The 16,441-nt window shown below is 35.9% G+C and overlaps 1 protein-coding gene across 4 annotated transcripts in view; it reads right to left on the bottom strand.

Moving 5' to 3' along the window:
- pros (homeobox protein prospero) overlaps positions 1-16,441 on the bottom strand; it is a 233,701-nt gene that overhangs the window by 195,639 nt on the left and 21,621 nt on the right. The window lies entirely within an intron of this gene.

Genomic DNA, 16,441 nt, shown 5'->3' on the forward strand with positions numbered 1-16,441 from the left:
TTAAAAGAGTACAAAACATGATAGAATCCGCTTCAGTCATAGGCAAATATCGCTAGATTGCGACTCAACTGGATATAATTCTTCACAAAAACCTCATTTCAAACCCGAGTTTTCTCTGTGCGCTAATTAACTCACAATATCATAGACGAAATAGGTTAAACAAGGAGTTGCTAATGTCTTTTGTGCGCTAAAGCCTCAACTGCGAGCTCTAACGGTACGTAGCTCAGTGGCTCTGTCACTGAAGCCGGTGTTGCCAGAAACGTATTAAAAACTAAAGTTTTTTTTTTATCAGTATGAAAATAAATTAATGACGAAATTACTTACGTAATTAATAAATGATTCTTAGACATTACGTACCCGAGAACTGCCTTAGTAAATTAATATTAAGGAACACTCTCGTTAAAATTTCAATAACTGTGGTTTTGTTCGGACTACTGATTTTATTTAGCTTCTGTTATATATAATTTCTTTAAATTATTAAGAAGATTTATAGATTTAGTTTCTTAATGTTGCCGTAAAATAACGTAATACTACTTATGCATTTTTTCCGCAATCTACTGTACGGATTTCAGCTTTTTGAAGAACACATCTGGCAACACTGGGTACAGCACTAATACCGCATCTGCTCGGTAATGAGCTACTCAAGTACGCCCTAACTTGTTTACATTGTTTCTTTATTGTGTTTTTTTTTCAACGTTTCCTCTTTTTTCGCGGTAATAAAACGAAATCCTGCTTTGTCTTTGCGCGATATATTTTTAATTAGTGCTTTGAGCGTGCGTGGAAGATTTGGTTGTTTGTCTTTCAATATAAGATGGCGTTGGCGCGAGTGCGGAGTTTTCATTTATGTTTTTGTGGTCGGAGTTTTCATTCTATATATTTTTGAACTTTGCATGCACAGAAAGAAGTTAGGGACAATTTAACACTGGCATGGCAGGCAGGTCACAGGTTATAAGCTCATAAGAATTAAAGTTTGTTCCAAATATGAATGCCAGCAAAGTTAAAGTGCACTATTTACATTGATACGTTGGTTTTTTATTGATTGACGTCAAATCTATGTGGCCAGTTATTTATCTGTAACTAAAAAATACGTAATTTGAAAAAGGAATTGTTACCCACGTACCTAATAGGCTTGATGAGATTCACAATCTCGTTATTTTTTTTACAAGCATTCTTATCAGAAGACAAAGAGCATCTGGACAGTCAGCCACACACCAGTTTCCAATTGCGTGGTACAGTCAGCAAACAAAGCGGCTAATCATCGCGCGTGGCCTCGTTCCGCACAATGTCTCTCCGCTGATTAAGAGGATTGTCTCCAAGCGCTCGTCTTTGCTGGCGGTATGTAGTGACGTCACCAACGGGACAGTCAATGTTAGTATCTAAAGTTTCAGTTTTTGACAAGCGCTTAGTGAAAATTTGACTTTTCTAACAATCGGAATAAAACCGGAATTTTAGATAGATTATTACTACTATAACTGTTTTCTATCTATTTGTATTATTAGAAAATATTTGACACGTAATTTCCGTTTGTCAATTAAACAAAAAAATATGACGAGTTCCGCGTGAAGTCATGTCGTGAGATAATTTACGTTCCCGAACTTTGACGACCTTGCCTTTGCCTTTTTTTATTAGTTGGAAAAAAAATAGATTTCCAATATTTTCTGACGGACTAAATACAATAATTTTGTTTTTATCCATGAAACTACCCAAGTTACAACACCGATCGATAACCATGAACACCATGGTTTAATTTCCTTGTCCAAGCTGGTCCTTAGTTCATTTAAGGCGTTTTTTAGACAAAATACTTAGACTGAGATCTCCGATAACATAAGTAAATAAAGTGTCAAATATTTGTGCTGCCAGCTAAGATGCTGACAGCGATAATCAATATTTCTTAAGTTTAAAAACTACAAAAGACAAAGGCGAAGAGTCTATAATACTCGTGAACTCGCATACACCGCATACGCCCATCTCTATCACACACGGCACACGGCATAATGCAAACGAAACTTTTCCCGGCGTTTTTGTTTCTATTATACAGGCTTTTGTTTCCGTTTTTATGATCTTGTAATGTACTGTATTGTGTTCGTATTTGCTTTTTGTGCTTAGCTTTGAATTTTTTGACACGTCACGTTTTTGTCTTTGGTATTTATGGGTTTGTGTTTGTGAGCTCACTGCACCCGCGCTGTGTGCTTGCCAATGCCAATGTGTGCTTGTGTGTTTCTTTAATATAATAATAATAATAATCACGGGAACCCTCCGCAACCACCGATTCAAAAAGAGGGGTGTTATAAGTTTGACAACAATGTCTGTTTTGTCCGTCTGTATTTGGCAACGTAGCTCTCAAAGGGATTATTATTATTATTATTATTTTTTGTATTTTTTTTCTTTAATTGTATAATATAGTTTTTAAGTATTTTATTTGTAATTATATTATTATGAAAAAATGACTTTCTGCCAAGTTTCTTGCGGCGCATTCTTCTTGGCAATGATGGTCTTTCCGAAAGCGCTGGTATTTTAAAAAATGACGTGTAAAAGTGCCCATTGCGGCCTATTTACTGAATAAATCATTTGATTTTTTTTTTAATTTGATAGTTCGATATTGATGCTATATTTTTTTGCGATATTCCTTGCGGTTTCTTAGCTATGTTTCGTTAAAATTGGTTAAGCCGTTTTTTAGATATTAACATTTGAAATGGCAATGACGTAGGTATTTCAACTCTAAGAAGAATCTAAGTTGATTTAGTTGTTGTATCGTAAGTCATCATCATCATCATCATGTCAGCCGAAAGACGTCCACTGCTGGACATAGGCCTCCCCCAAGGCTCTCCACTCAGACCGGTCTTGTGCTTTCCGCATCCACCGCGATCCCGCGATCTTAACCAGGTCGTCGCTCCATCTATTGTAACTAACACAAAATATTAGAATTTAAGTACTTATCTAATTATCTAACAAAGATAACTTTCACATAGCTCAAAAAAATACGAAAGGGGAAACTAAAGCAAAGGTGAGAGGTTAAAAAGTTGATCATCTTTGAAGAAAAAACTATACTTTCACCGGAAACCTATCGTGATATAAAATCTTGATCCAAATAATTATTAATTTACTTATTTGGAGAAAGTTGTTTTCTATTAACTAATGATTATTTGTCTATATAGCTGTAGAAACAGCCGAAGTCAGATATTATTATTAATTATTATTATCATATAGACTTTTGCTTGATCTTTCCCTTCACATATTTTTTTAAAGCAATAAAAAAAAACAATGTTAATAAACGAGGTGATAGAAACAACACTTCTACTAAATAAAATTAAATAAGTACTCATACATCCAGGAGAATAAATCTGAAGATTTGAGGGTTAGAGATACTTTACTCACATTTTAGGGTTACCACTCAGAATGCCATTTAGTTAAACGTTTTTTTGGAAGATGACGTCATCGTGATTGGCAATATTAGTAGGACCTCTGGTGCGTAAAACGAAAGGTTCGAATTCCGTCCGGCAACCCGAGAAACTTTTTCGAGGTAAAAAAAACTTACTGGTGTTATTTTTACAACAGAAGCAATAAAAAAGAGCTATTACCTATAATGAATCAAACAATACAAATTTCAATCAACCCCTATCACAATTACAACTTGTTGCATTACCATTAGCACGTCGTTCTAAGTCAGTGTCCACACTGTCAGCGGTAGCGTTAGCGTTTCCTGTGGGGCAGCCCTAGCGCCCCCTAACGTCTTAACCACTCGCCACTGTAAACATTTTGTCAGCGATTACCCACGGGTTTGGGGTTCCACTGTTAGCGGAGGATGCTTTTTTGTTTTTTTGATAGGATATTTAATAGAAGAAAAGGGATTAGGTCTAGATTATAAATAATAACCCTAAAAGCCTATAAATAATAAGACCGCTTTATAAAAAAATATTATATCGGCGAATTGTGATTTGAATAAGGAGTGCCGTGAAGTCAGATACCTGTTTTTGTTATTTAATACATTCATTGCATGTGAAATTGTTGATGGAAATAAATAGGTAATATTTAAACCAAATAATCTAAAACTAAAGAACTTTTTATTTTATATTTTTTCTAAATGCAGCACGATATAAAGGAGAGGTAAAGATAGTTAAATTATTTTTTTGATCAATCGTGTAATAATGTCATAACATTTAAGACATTACCACACTGTATGGTTATCATTGTATTGCCTTCATAATGTAATGTATCTAAATATCCCAATACAAGAAATATAAATAAATTAAAAAATAAACTGAATTGATAACCTCCTGCTTTTTTGAAGTCCTTAATAAGGAAGCCCTCTCATTCTGAGAGAAGGCCTGTGCCCAGCCAGGGATATATATAGGCTGAGATGATAATGAATAAAGTAACTCTCGTAATATTAAGTGTTTGGTGTTGCTCTTACGGTAAGATGTCTTACCGCTAGCACTGAGAACCTACCGTATCACTTAAGTGGACCTTTTCCGCCCCAGCGAGCGTGACATGCACCATCTTAAGGCAATCGAGGGCGTTTGTAAACAGCGGTTTACATTTATTTGATGCACTAAGGGATTTGGGGGAAGATACACCTTTTGTTTTATACAAGGCGATCTAAATTTTTTGGTGATCCAAATTTTGGAGCCGTGATGGCCTTGGTTTGACATGCCTCTCAAGCAGAGGATCATGGATTCAAACCCCGGCTCGCACCTCTGAGTTTTTTCCAAATTCATGTGCGAAATTACATTTGAAATTTACCACGAGTTTTACGGTCATGAAAAAATCGTGAGGAAACCTGCACAAACCGGCGAAGTATTCAATGGTGTGTGTGAAGTTCCCAATCCGCACTGGGCCCGCGTGGGAACTACAGCCCAAGCCCTCTCATACTGAGAGGAGGCCTGTGCCCAGCAGTGGGAATATAGGCTGGGATGATGACAAAATAACATGACATTGTTTCATGTTTGTCAGTATGTTTATTAAGGTAACCGCAAGATGAATGTCACTCACTTTTAGTAATTTGCGGATTATGTAGTTTGGATGTAGGTATAATGAAATACCTAGGAACAACACAAAAAAAATACCGGAAATTATTGTCAACTAGCTTTTTGCCCGCGGTTTCCCCGCGTGTAATTCGGTTATCGCGCGCTGTTCCCTCGGGAACTGTGCATTTCCGAGATAAAAAGTAGCCTAAGTCACTCTCTGGCCCATAAAATATCTCTATGCTTAAAATCACGTCGATCCGTCGCTCCGTTTCGACGTGAAAGACGGACAAATATACAAACACACACACTTTCGTATTTATAATATTGGTATGGATTAATTCCGATTTTTCAGAATCACTATCAACTCTTGATTAATTTATATTTGTTAAGGGATGTTGACCGTAACAAATATTTAAATTCATCGAGTGTGCATAAACGTCTATTTGACAACGATTTATGGTTTGGTGGTGAGAGTCACGGATGACTTTGAAAAGTTTTGTCAATTTCATTACATCTAATTACATACCGCTTTTTTCTTATACTAGCAAAAAGAGAGCTAACAAATGTATAAAAAACCGTTACAGCAATTAAAAGTCTGTTTATGAATAAATTAATAAATAAATAATAAATAAATATTTAAACTCCCCACTCCTCTCCACTTCAAACTCTAAATTCTATTTAATCTTACACTGTCCAGGCCACTCGGTTGTGGAACTCCCTACCGATAGACTTGAGGCGCGCAAAGTCCTTGCCTATCTTTAGGTCTATGCTTAGGGAGCACTACCTGTCATCTTGCGTATGAATGTTATAGTTAGCTTATTTATGTGTTGTTATGGTATCTATCTACCTATCTATCTATCTGTTTAGATTTGTTGTGTATGTGTATTGTATGTGTTAGTTTTATGTATTCTTGATACAGCTCTAATCTACTGTAAATTGCACCACCTGCTAAATGTATTCCTTATTTCTGTCCATTGTAAGGGTTGCCTGAAGAGATCGCTCTGAAGCGATAAGGCTGCCTATTGCTTACCTTGGAAATCTCTATGTATATACTTGTTTTCTCTGTACTGTTTACTGTATTGGTGTGCAATAAAGAGTTATTGTATTGTATTGTATTGTAGATATCACGGGACATTCACACCAATTGACCTAGTCCCAAAGTAAGCTTAGCAAAGCTTGTGTTACGGTACTAAGCAACGGATAAATATAATTATATAGATAGATACATACTTAAATACATATTAAACACCCAAGACCCGAGAACAAACATTCGTATTTTTCATACAAATATCTGCCCCGACACGGGAATCGAACCCGGGACCTCTAGCTTCGTAGTCAGGTTCTCTAACCACTAGGCCATCTGGTCATTGAGAATGAATTAGAACAGTTTGAGGTAGCATATGTGGAGCGCGCGCGCCGTGAAATTGCATCTCAATGATCGACGGGGTAGCAGGAGGTTAGAATTTGATAGAATGTTTCGATGATCCCCATGAGAAGATTTTTTTGCATTAAATTTTGATAAGGTTTTAAAAGGAAGAATTCCATGATATTTTTGAAAATAAAAACGTCAACCGAGTTCAAACGTGAATTTAATTATAGCTGCTAAACCAACATTGGTAAAATTGCTAAGAAGTTTTTCCAAACTAATCCCTATTAAATATATCGGCGAAAAAACATCTACTCCTTTTATTAAGTAGATTAAATAACATATCGCAACCACTTATTCCAATATACCTACTTTTATTAAATTTTGGCTAAAGGTAACAAACACTAATGAACAACGAAAAATCTACCACTAGTCTGTGACTTACATTATATATTATTATATACCAGAAGGCAATTATTATTAACTGGCTTCAAAAAAAAGTTGTTGAAAAGTCAAGCACCCGATTTGGCTACAATTCAGGTAAAAACAGAGTTCATTGCCCTTCGAGCCGCCTGCGCATGTGTCCGTGTTTGCTATCAAACAAAGATGACAGTTGGGGTTTTTAAAACTTCCGTATTTTCCTAGTTCTGGGGTGGCTACTACAAGTCTATAATAATAATAGTAAGTTAAGTACATATGTTTGAAAAAAAAAATGTATAGAGTTTATTACGAGTTTTATCTTTATAGAGGTTTTTTTAGAAACAACTAGCTTTTGCCCGCGGCTTCGCCCGCGTGGAATTCGGTTATCACGCGCTGTTCCCTCGGGAACTGTACATTTTTTCGGGATTAAAACTAGCCTATGTCGCTGAGTATTATAGAATAAAATAAAATAAAATAGAATAGAATGTTTATTTGCATAGAATAAGTAGGTACAATACAACGGTGTTCTTAAGTGGTATGTGACAATAAAGTAACTTATTCTGCTATTTTTACTAAATAATACTAGCATGCAAATATTTGGGTACTATTTAAAACATATATGAGAGAAGATATCTTTTACATTATAGTAACATTTTTAAATAAGGATCTTAATTAGTTCATTTTTAAATCTATTTAGAGATAGCTCTTTTAAACTTCTAGGTAACTTATAAAAAAAAATGCAAATGCTAAAGCAGTGGTTTGAATATAATGCTGTCCTAGAAACGTGGTCATAAACCAATCGCCCAGGATTAACGAGTTTAAAATAAACAAAATCCATTTTTCATTTGACCATGCCGTCTTTGTTCCTGACCACTCAGTGTAATCAGAGACGAGTGATAGACTGACAAACAGAAGAAATCCCACACCGGGCCATCTGGCCACGTTACTCATCATTTGCCCACAGTCTCATACGACGGCGGTTGATATTTGTCATTTGTTAGTTGTAGCCTAAATTTAAATAAAGATATTTTAACATTGACTTTCACTTTTAGTTTTAGACTGGATTTGTTAAGGTTAACAGTAAATTAGAAGTGACAGTGAAATTAAAAAGCTAACAGTAACAAACCTGTAATCGGGTATAAATAGCACAATACGTAAGGCTACAGATACATCATGCTTTATAATAGCACGCTAAGAAGCTTGCTATGCTATAGACTGTTACATACCTGTTCGAAGTAAACTAGAAAGTCTAATCTAGATGGATATTTTCAAGATATTTTATTAGCTATAGCGTTAGCTCATAATTTAGCATTCTTTTAAACTAACTCGGGCGATTGGGCTTCGCTCCAGCTAAAACATGACAATATGCGTTTTTACAGAGTTATGATCAAGTAAAATCGATTGTTCGCCCCAAAAACTCCCAAATAGCAAATTTCATTGAAATTATAGAGACATTTCCGAGATTCCCGAAACAAATAAATACGCAAGAAATTATCGTTCAAAAGAAAATACAATTAGATAGATAGATATGTATTATTGCAAAGAATGTGCACCAGTTTTTAAATTGTTCACAAAATTCAAATAAAGCGGCCAGTATTCAAAATAAAACAGCCTGAAGGAAGCACCGAGCGTTCGAATTTTATAAAACAAAAAACGGCCAGTGACATTAAAATTGCAGAAAAATAAAAAATTAACCTCTTTTAAAGCAATCTTGCAGACAGCACGCGCGCAGAACAAAACAATAACCGCCATTAAACTCGAACAAAAGCAAAAGGTAAGGGGCACAATTAAAACAAGAAATAATAAGGAGTTTGCTATAATAAGTATTATCGTGAAAGGACAAAGTCACAGTAGGTCCGGTTTGGGTACACGACGCATTTTTTTAAATATTTGGCAACATGTTGTTCGTTTGTTGTCTGCACAGATGTATGAGTGTTCTAATGACACATATTTCGATACTAGCCAAAATTATTAATGTAAGTAATATTGTATCAGTCAAGCAATTTTATATTTTACTTTATCTGTGTTTTTCGTCAAAAGAGAAATCTGTACACGTATCTTCGCTATGTTTTGCCGAATTAACTGAATAATTTATTGATTATTTTTTACATTTCAATTTATTTCACAACATTATAGGTACAGTCGACTTCGTAAACTTCTGAGCAAAATTTGATCAAAAATATCTGAACACGCTTCTACGTCCTTAACAATAGAGTCGTGTTCACATATTTTTTATCCAATTTTTACTCAGAAATTTATGAACTAGACTGTACAATAATTTCGGTTAGACTGTTTCTCCTTTAAAACTTCGATACCTATTATGAGCACAACAAACTAAATTAAAATTGATTCGATTAAGCGTTTTTTGTGGAGATCCATATCCATCATAACAATAATATAATATATGTCGCAACCGTGATTATTACGTATTTTTATTTCTTTATCTTCATTTTTATGTAACGTCACTAATAAATATTTTCTCTTTTTTATATCAATGAACTAATTTACGAACGATTTTATTCCTACTGTAGGTCCACACAGCACTATACGCTAGAGGGGGACGGCACACCTGGCGGCACGCGCCCCTGCGCCTGCGCTTCTGCCCCGAAGTGCGATACCGATAATAATAATGTGTATGAGTGTCACAGAGAGGTGAAAATGGTAATGTAGTGACGAGCATTCGTACGTATGTAAAGACACAAGGTAAAACGCGCTAATACCGAAATGACACGCAGCTGTCACCTCTATTGATATTACAAAATTAAAGATGACAATTATTGGGGCGTGTCCTTACCTTGTGTCTTTACATAAGGTAAAACGTACGAGTGCTCGTCACTGTCCCAATAATTGTCATCGTTAATTTTATGTCACTAGTAATAGAGGTGACAGTTGGGTGTAGGTAATTTGGGTATTACCGTGTCGCGTACTCGGACGTCTACCCTAAACTGTCTTACTAATCCGGAATAACTACTTGGGTTTTATTTAGCTCAATAAAAATCTTACAAGCCACTTCAATGCCACAGCTTAAATCAGTATGACATTCCGAGACAGTTCACTTTCAATTTACATTAAATGTTTTAATAATTAAATCAGTCACGTGACCCCGGTTTATTTGCTTTAGTACCCGTTAATATCCCCCATTTATTATGACAAGTGGTTGATTAGGGGTATCCATTCGTAGTTACATAAATTATAAGTGAATATTCTCGTCACGCCAATACTAGGACTTTAGAGCAAAACAAGTATAGGTTGTCAACTTTCTTGCCGTCTTTTTAAAAACAGAGTTTTTCTGAACCGGTTTTTTTTTAGAATTAAGTCCACGAAATCTTTTTTTTTTAAACGCTCACACTGTTTACCATGATTCGCGGGTTCATATCAACTAGCACACGAGAAATGTTTTTTTTTAAATATATATATTTCAGTATATTTCTGTTTGGTATCTATGCCATAATTTCCTTCCCCTTGCTAATGTAGACAATGCATAAGTCACCATCTGCGCGGGCGCCACCTGGTGCGCAAGACGCATTGTTATACGCATATAGGTCATTATTATAAATATTATAATAAATGGTGACTGAGTTGAAGATTAAGCATTCAGTATTATAATAACCGGTAGGTAATCATGTTTATTTACATTATTTACTTGTGCGTGTTAATCAGTCAGACTTACCTTTTTATAAATATTTGTTTTTTTTTTTTTTTTTTTATACGACTGGATGGCAAACAAGCAAGTGGGTCTCCTGATCGTAAGAGATCACCACCGCCCATAAACAGGCTGCAACACCTACGGGGTATTGCAGACAAGTCGTTGCCAACCTAGAGGCCTAAGATGGGATACATACGTGCCAGTAAAAATTTCACCGGCTGTGCCTTACTCTCCACGCCACAAACACAACAATGCAAGCACTGCTGCTTCACTGCAAAATTAGCGAGCAAGATGGTGGTAGCAATCCGGGCGGACCTTGCACAAGGGGTGCCTTGTGGTTTTATAGATGTGATTTTGTGGTTTTCTTGTAAGTATTTTAACTTTACGATATTACTTAATCTGGTATTTAATACTACGCTTTACTGCGAACTAACAACCTACCCCGGCTTCACACTGTTACAAATTTCGTAAAAAAACTTTAGGAGAAATATTAAAAAATGGTCAAAAGGAATTCACATTTTTCAGCTTTATTTCCCAAAAACTGTACTCGCGCGAAGGTGGCGCGCGTCGCTAGAGTCATCATATTCCGTGAATAATTATGTAACTGATGGTGACCACCGCATTTAAACCCTTCGCTTAGTTTAAATGATGAGTGAAAAAAAGTACTTTATGAAAAATTAAGATGATTATGTAATTTTTAAAAACTTTTTATACCTAAGTTTTATATAACTCGCAATGTTAGGATTAAAGCATAAAAGTAGCCTCTTCCTTAAACCTTACGAATATAACCCGCTTCTAGTGATCGGTTGTGTAAGCTTAAAATTTATTATGGACAATATGATGACAATGCAAGTAGAATCAGCGAAAAAGCTTGTATCCGCTTGCTTGGTTCCGTTTAAAAAAAAGACTTATTTTTCATCTAGACCATGTTAAAGTAAAATATTAGCTAGAATTGTTTGCCCCCCAGTCCACGTTGGCATATACTACTTCCAGAAATACCAACATATAAACTTTATCTACAACTTAACAATAAAATAAGCCCCTCCTAACATACATCAGGTGTACCAACCTTAACGTGATAATTCCAGGAAACGGAAGTGAGCGGCCAATGGTGGCCGTCATGTTTGGACGGGCGTACAGACATACATACGAGGATCCGGATGCATTATATCTGTATAATTAAAAGCTATTGGAGCTTGGAAGTTTTTTATTACCTTAAAACTAAATTACTTTACTCTCGTAGTATAGAATTTTGAAAAATCCTTCCTGGGAAGAAGTGAACGAACGATGCCCCGAAAGAGAAGGTAGGAAGCAAAAACTGAGGCTCCTTTTTCTTATTTGCACCAGAGTTCTGAATTACCTAGCTACACCATTGACATCTTTAATTTTGTGTTGTTAACATGTCGAGAACTGGGACATTTACCTTAAAGCCATTCGATTACTGGGACATTTACCTTAAATACCAGTCGAGCAATGGGACATTTACCTTAAACCATTCATAAAATAACCTAAATAAAAACTCTAACAGTATTACGCTAACCTAACTTTAGAAAAACAACGCCAAGACAAATCCCCACAAAAGAAACGAGCAACAATAGCCAAGTTGTCGCAAATTGCTCGCGAGTCGTGAGGCGTCGCAAATTGAATACGGAGGTGCGAGGTGGAACATACGGGAGGGCGGTCCAGGCGGGTAGAAAAACGCTGGTACCGAAGCGTTTTTATTTAGGACTCTCCGTGGCCTAACTTCATTTGGCAAGATCATTCACATTCACTTATCGCTATCAAGAATTAAATTTATAATTATCACAATTTACATAAATATCAAGTTACAACAATCTATATTGAAGTCGTCAAGGTAAATAAATAAGATTACCTAATAATAATGTTAAAGAAATGCAATACAAAGAATATTGAGATATTAAATAAAAACTAAGAGTGGAAAATATTTTGTATTTGTCCTTCCCAGAGTTTCAAACTATCTTCATATCAATTTTGATATAAATCAGTTCAGCGGTTTAAGTGTGGAAAGGTAACAGACAGATAGTTTCTTTCGCATTTATGTCATTACTAAACATAATAATTCCGCTCCCAAAGAGTGCCAACGGAATTTCATAAGTAACATTCCGTTGTCTTTACGCCTGTCTGTAATTTTGAATGTGTGTTACCTTATAACTTAAAACCTAAAATTGCTAACGCAGCAGTAACTAACGAATTATTTTCAGTTAGCCTCTATAATAAGTAGGTACTTAATTAATTTCATTGTAACTAACCTAAAACCATTTTTACTTTTATAAAGAAAAATATGAATATGAGTAAGATAAACATGTATTTTTCACAAAAAAATTGCAGTATGTTCATAACAACCTAGATACGTACCGACTTAATAAATATTAGACTGTAATAGATAATTGTGTCGTAGGTATTTAGATACTAGATACGTAATAAAACGTTAGATTTTAAATGTAAAGTTTTGAGAGAGAGAAGATTGGCGTTATTTTTAGATTTGAGGTGTTAAGCGTCTATTTTTACCCGACTGCGAAGAAGTCAAGAAAAGTAAAGTTCAACAGTTTGGACCCATTTAAATTGTGACGCTCAAAAATTCTTACCTAATGGGTCCCGACTGTTGAACTTTAAGTTAGCTACTTAACCAAGTTCTAGCCCACTGTATAGACTTGTTTTCTTCTTTTTACCCGACTGCGAAGAAGGAGGGTTATTAGTATTTTTTAAGGCAGTCGGGTTATTTGATTTTTAAATTTATTGTTTTTTAAGCGTTAGCGATATCTTATACCGTGCGGCCCCGTCTACACCTTCGTGCCCTATGTTTTCCCACAAGTGTGAACACTTACACGCCAACTTGGGCCCGACACTTTCGCGGCGTCACTCGAATAAGCGGCCCATAGTTGCAAAGTTTTCACATTAGCCTCAAATTCCTGAGGCAAAAACGTAATTAACAAAGCGTCTTGGTTACGAAGAATCTTAAACTTCTGAGCCACACAACGCTGTAATGATATGTGGAGTTTTGAGTGGCAGAAAATAAATTACCTGAACAAACTTGTTTTCAGCGTAAGTCAATTTAAAAAAAATGGTGATTAGTTAAAAAAAATGTGGACTGATGTTATTCAGAAGACAACGCTGGCCGCACGCAAATGCACGCCGAATTCTTTTTTCAAAAATATCACATTCTATATTTGCACGTTCTTTATCCTGACATTCTAAAGCGTAGAAATATCTAGTTCACAATTCAAATACATAAAGGCGGCCTCGTTCCGTTCCACGTAATGATCGCTAAGATCCCCGCTCCATCGCTCTCAGTTCTTAATTCGTACGCTCTTAATGAGATCTACCTTCAACGTGTCTGCGTAGAATGGATTATGATGCGTGAGGTTTCTTTTTTTCGCTAGACTCTGGCTTCTATTCAGCCAGCGTTTAAAAAGATGGAGTTTAAGTAATGATTCGCGACACTTGCTTTTAATTTTGTTTAGTGGTTTAAGGATCGCTCTTGTTTTTTTTCTGAAGGCTTGCGCCTTTCATAATTAAAATTGTATTGTTTATCGCAACATAATTGTTAAAAACGGAGAAAAAAGTACTATTAAATTCTTTAGTTTCGACTTTGTTCTGCGTGCTATGTAGGTAGATAAAGGCATTTTTTTAAATAACATTTCTAACCTTTTTCGAACTAACTATTACTATCACTCAATTAAATATGGCAGATGTTCCAGTTTAGTAGAACATTTAAAGCACCCATCAGGACAGCTAAAATAATTATTTTAATAATTATAACAAAAATAAACGCGTAAAATATATATTTTCAAACTAAGAATGACTTTATAAGGAAATCGGAAATTGTCAGGGTACCCCAACAAAAAATATACCATAACTACCATAAGCGATCAACCTTACAATGGCCGACCTATAGTTTCTTTAACAAACTCGGCAAAATATATCCAGGATATAATAAAATAACTTCATTTTAGTTCTAAGGAAATAACAGTACACAATCAGGCTAGCCAACATAACAGACGCGGCATCTTCAGTGTTTCACATAATCGTTGTGTCGTAAAAGGCCGTTGAAAGAAGCAAAGAGGTCTCTCCATTAGCGGGGGGCTCTCGCTCTATCTTTGGACGAAGGTTCTGGAATGTAGTAGACCTAGCTTTTTAAATACTACGTGTAGACACACGTTTGTGTAGGATTTTAGTAGGTGAAGTATCACGGTTTCTTAACTTACTGTTTAAATTAAAGTTAATCCATACTAATGTTATAAATGCGGTAGTGTGTTCGTGTGTTTGTCCGTCTTTCACGCCGTAATACGTGATTTTGGTATAGAGACAGTTTATGGGCCCGAGAGTGACATAGGCTACTTTTTATCCCGGAAAAACGCACAGTTCCCGAGGGATCAGCGCGCGATAACCGAATACCACGCGGGCGGAGCCGCGGGCAAAAGCTAGTAATATTTTTAAAACCAGTAACCACTAGAACCCTACATTAATTGTTGAACTGAAGCGGAACCAAACTTCAAGTGTCTAAAATGACAACTCACCATCATCATCATCATTCCAGCCTATATACGTCCCACTGCAGGGCAGAGGCCTCCTCTCAGAACAAGAGGGCTTGGGCCATAAGTTCCCACGCGGGCCCAGTGCGGATTGGGAACTTCACACGCACCATTGAATTGCTTCGCAGGCAGTGCAGGTTTCCTCACGATGTTTTCCTTCACCGCAAAGCTCGTGGTAAATTTCAAATGTAATTCCGCACATGAATTTCGAAAAACTCAGAGGTGCGAGCCGGGGTTTGAACCCACGACCCTCTGCTTGAGAAGCGATAGGTCAAACCACTAGGCCACCACGGCTTTAAAATGATAACTCCTAACTCATATATCCTACCTACTAATATTATAAATGAGAAAGTGTGTGAGCGAGATGGACGGGTTCGGATGATATTTGGTATGTAGATAGCTGGACATCTGGAATAAAACATGAGCTACTTTTTATTCCGATATTCCCACGGGATAGGGATAAAATCTTGAAACAACAACCGCTGGGCTTAGAGTCATGAAATTTGACATGATTTTTTTTAATGTAACGTCAATGAAAACGATTTAATTTTCGAGAATTCCCAGAGGAATTTTTCAAAAATCCTTAAATTTCAATTCAGCTGCTGGATCTAATGATTTACGTGTGCGGAGCCGCGGGTAAACACCCGCACGAGGGGGGGGGGGTTTATAAAACTGTCTTATCAAAGAGGTGATATGGTCATAAACTAAACCATTTCTAGGGTGACAATTAATTTTTCATCTCTCCTGTTTGGAAAGTTTAATTTTCATGTGTAGATAGCCGGGTGGAAAATTGCGTTTTCATCTGTAGGGTGGAAAGTTTTTTTTTTTAATTTTTACGATTAGCCACGGAGTCAAAGATAATTAAAGCTTTTCATATATCCAAACTCAGCTGTACATAAGTACATTAAACGACGTGTTTATTACGTTAGGTTCTCATTAAAAACATTTTACAGTTGGTTTAATAATTTTTTTTCGCAATTACAGAAAATCAACATTTAAAATTATTCTTTCATTCTGCTGCCCGCCATAATTCCATGATAGTGTGACACTTTTTTTTCACGATTCGGCATGACCATCTAGATGCACGTCGTGACCAAGGAGCTTATATACAACACTGAAGATTGAACGCCGAACATCCATTAAAAATTTTAACTGATAATTTATTAATATATATGCTTCTTTTATAAAATGTGCGTGTAGTATTTTACTTCCCTCACAGTCGAAATGAAAAGTAGAATGTCTAACTCGGGTGAAATTACCCATTTCCCCTCGAACTATTGGCGCTCTCACTTCTCGGGTGAAATGGGTCACTTTCCACCCTTGGTTATCAATCTACTATTTATGTTAAGTTATTTTGAACATGGAATATTATAAAAAAGCTTGGTTCCATATAATTGAGACTTAAAATTCGTCATCATCATCAATTACTGAATTAGAAGAATAGGTTCCTGATCACCGATTAAAAATCATTGTTTAATTGTAGGTACGGTCA

This window comes from Choristoneura fumiferana, chromosome 11 (assembly GCF_025370935.1).
Source record: "Choristoneura fumiferana chromosome 11, NRCan_CFum_1, whole genome shotgun sequence".
In the NCBI taxonomy this organism is placed as follows: Eukaryota; Metazoa; Arthropoda; class Insecta; order Lepidoptera; family Tortricidae; genus Choristoneura; species Choristoneura fumiferana.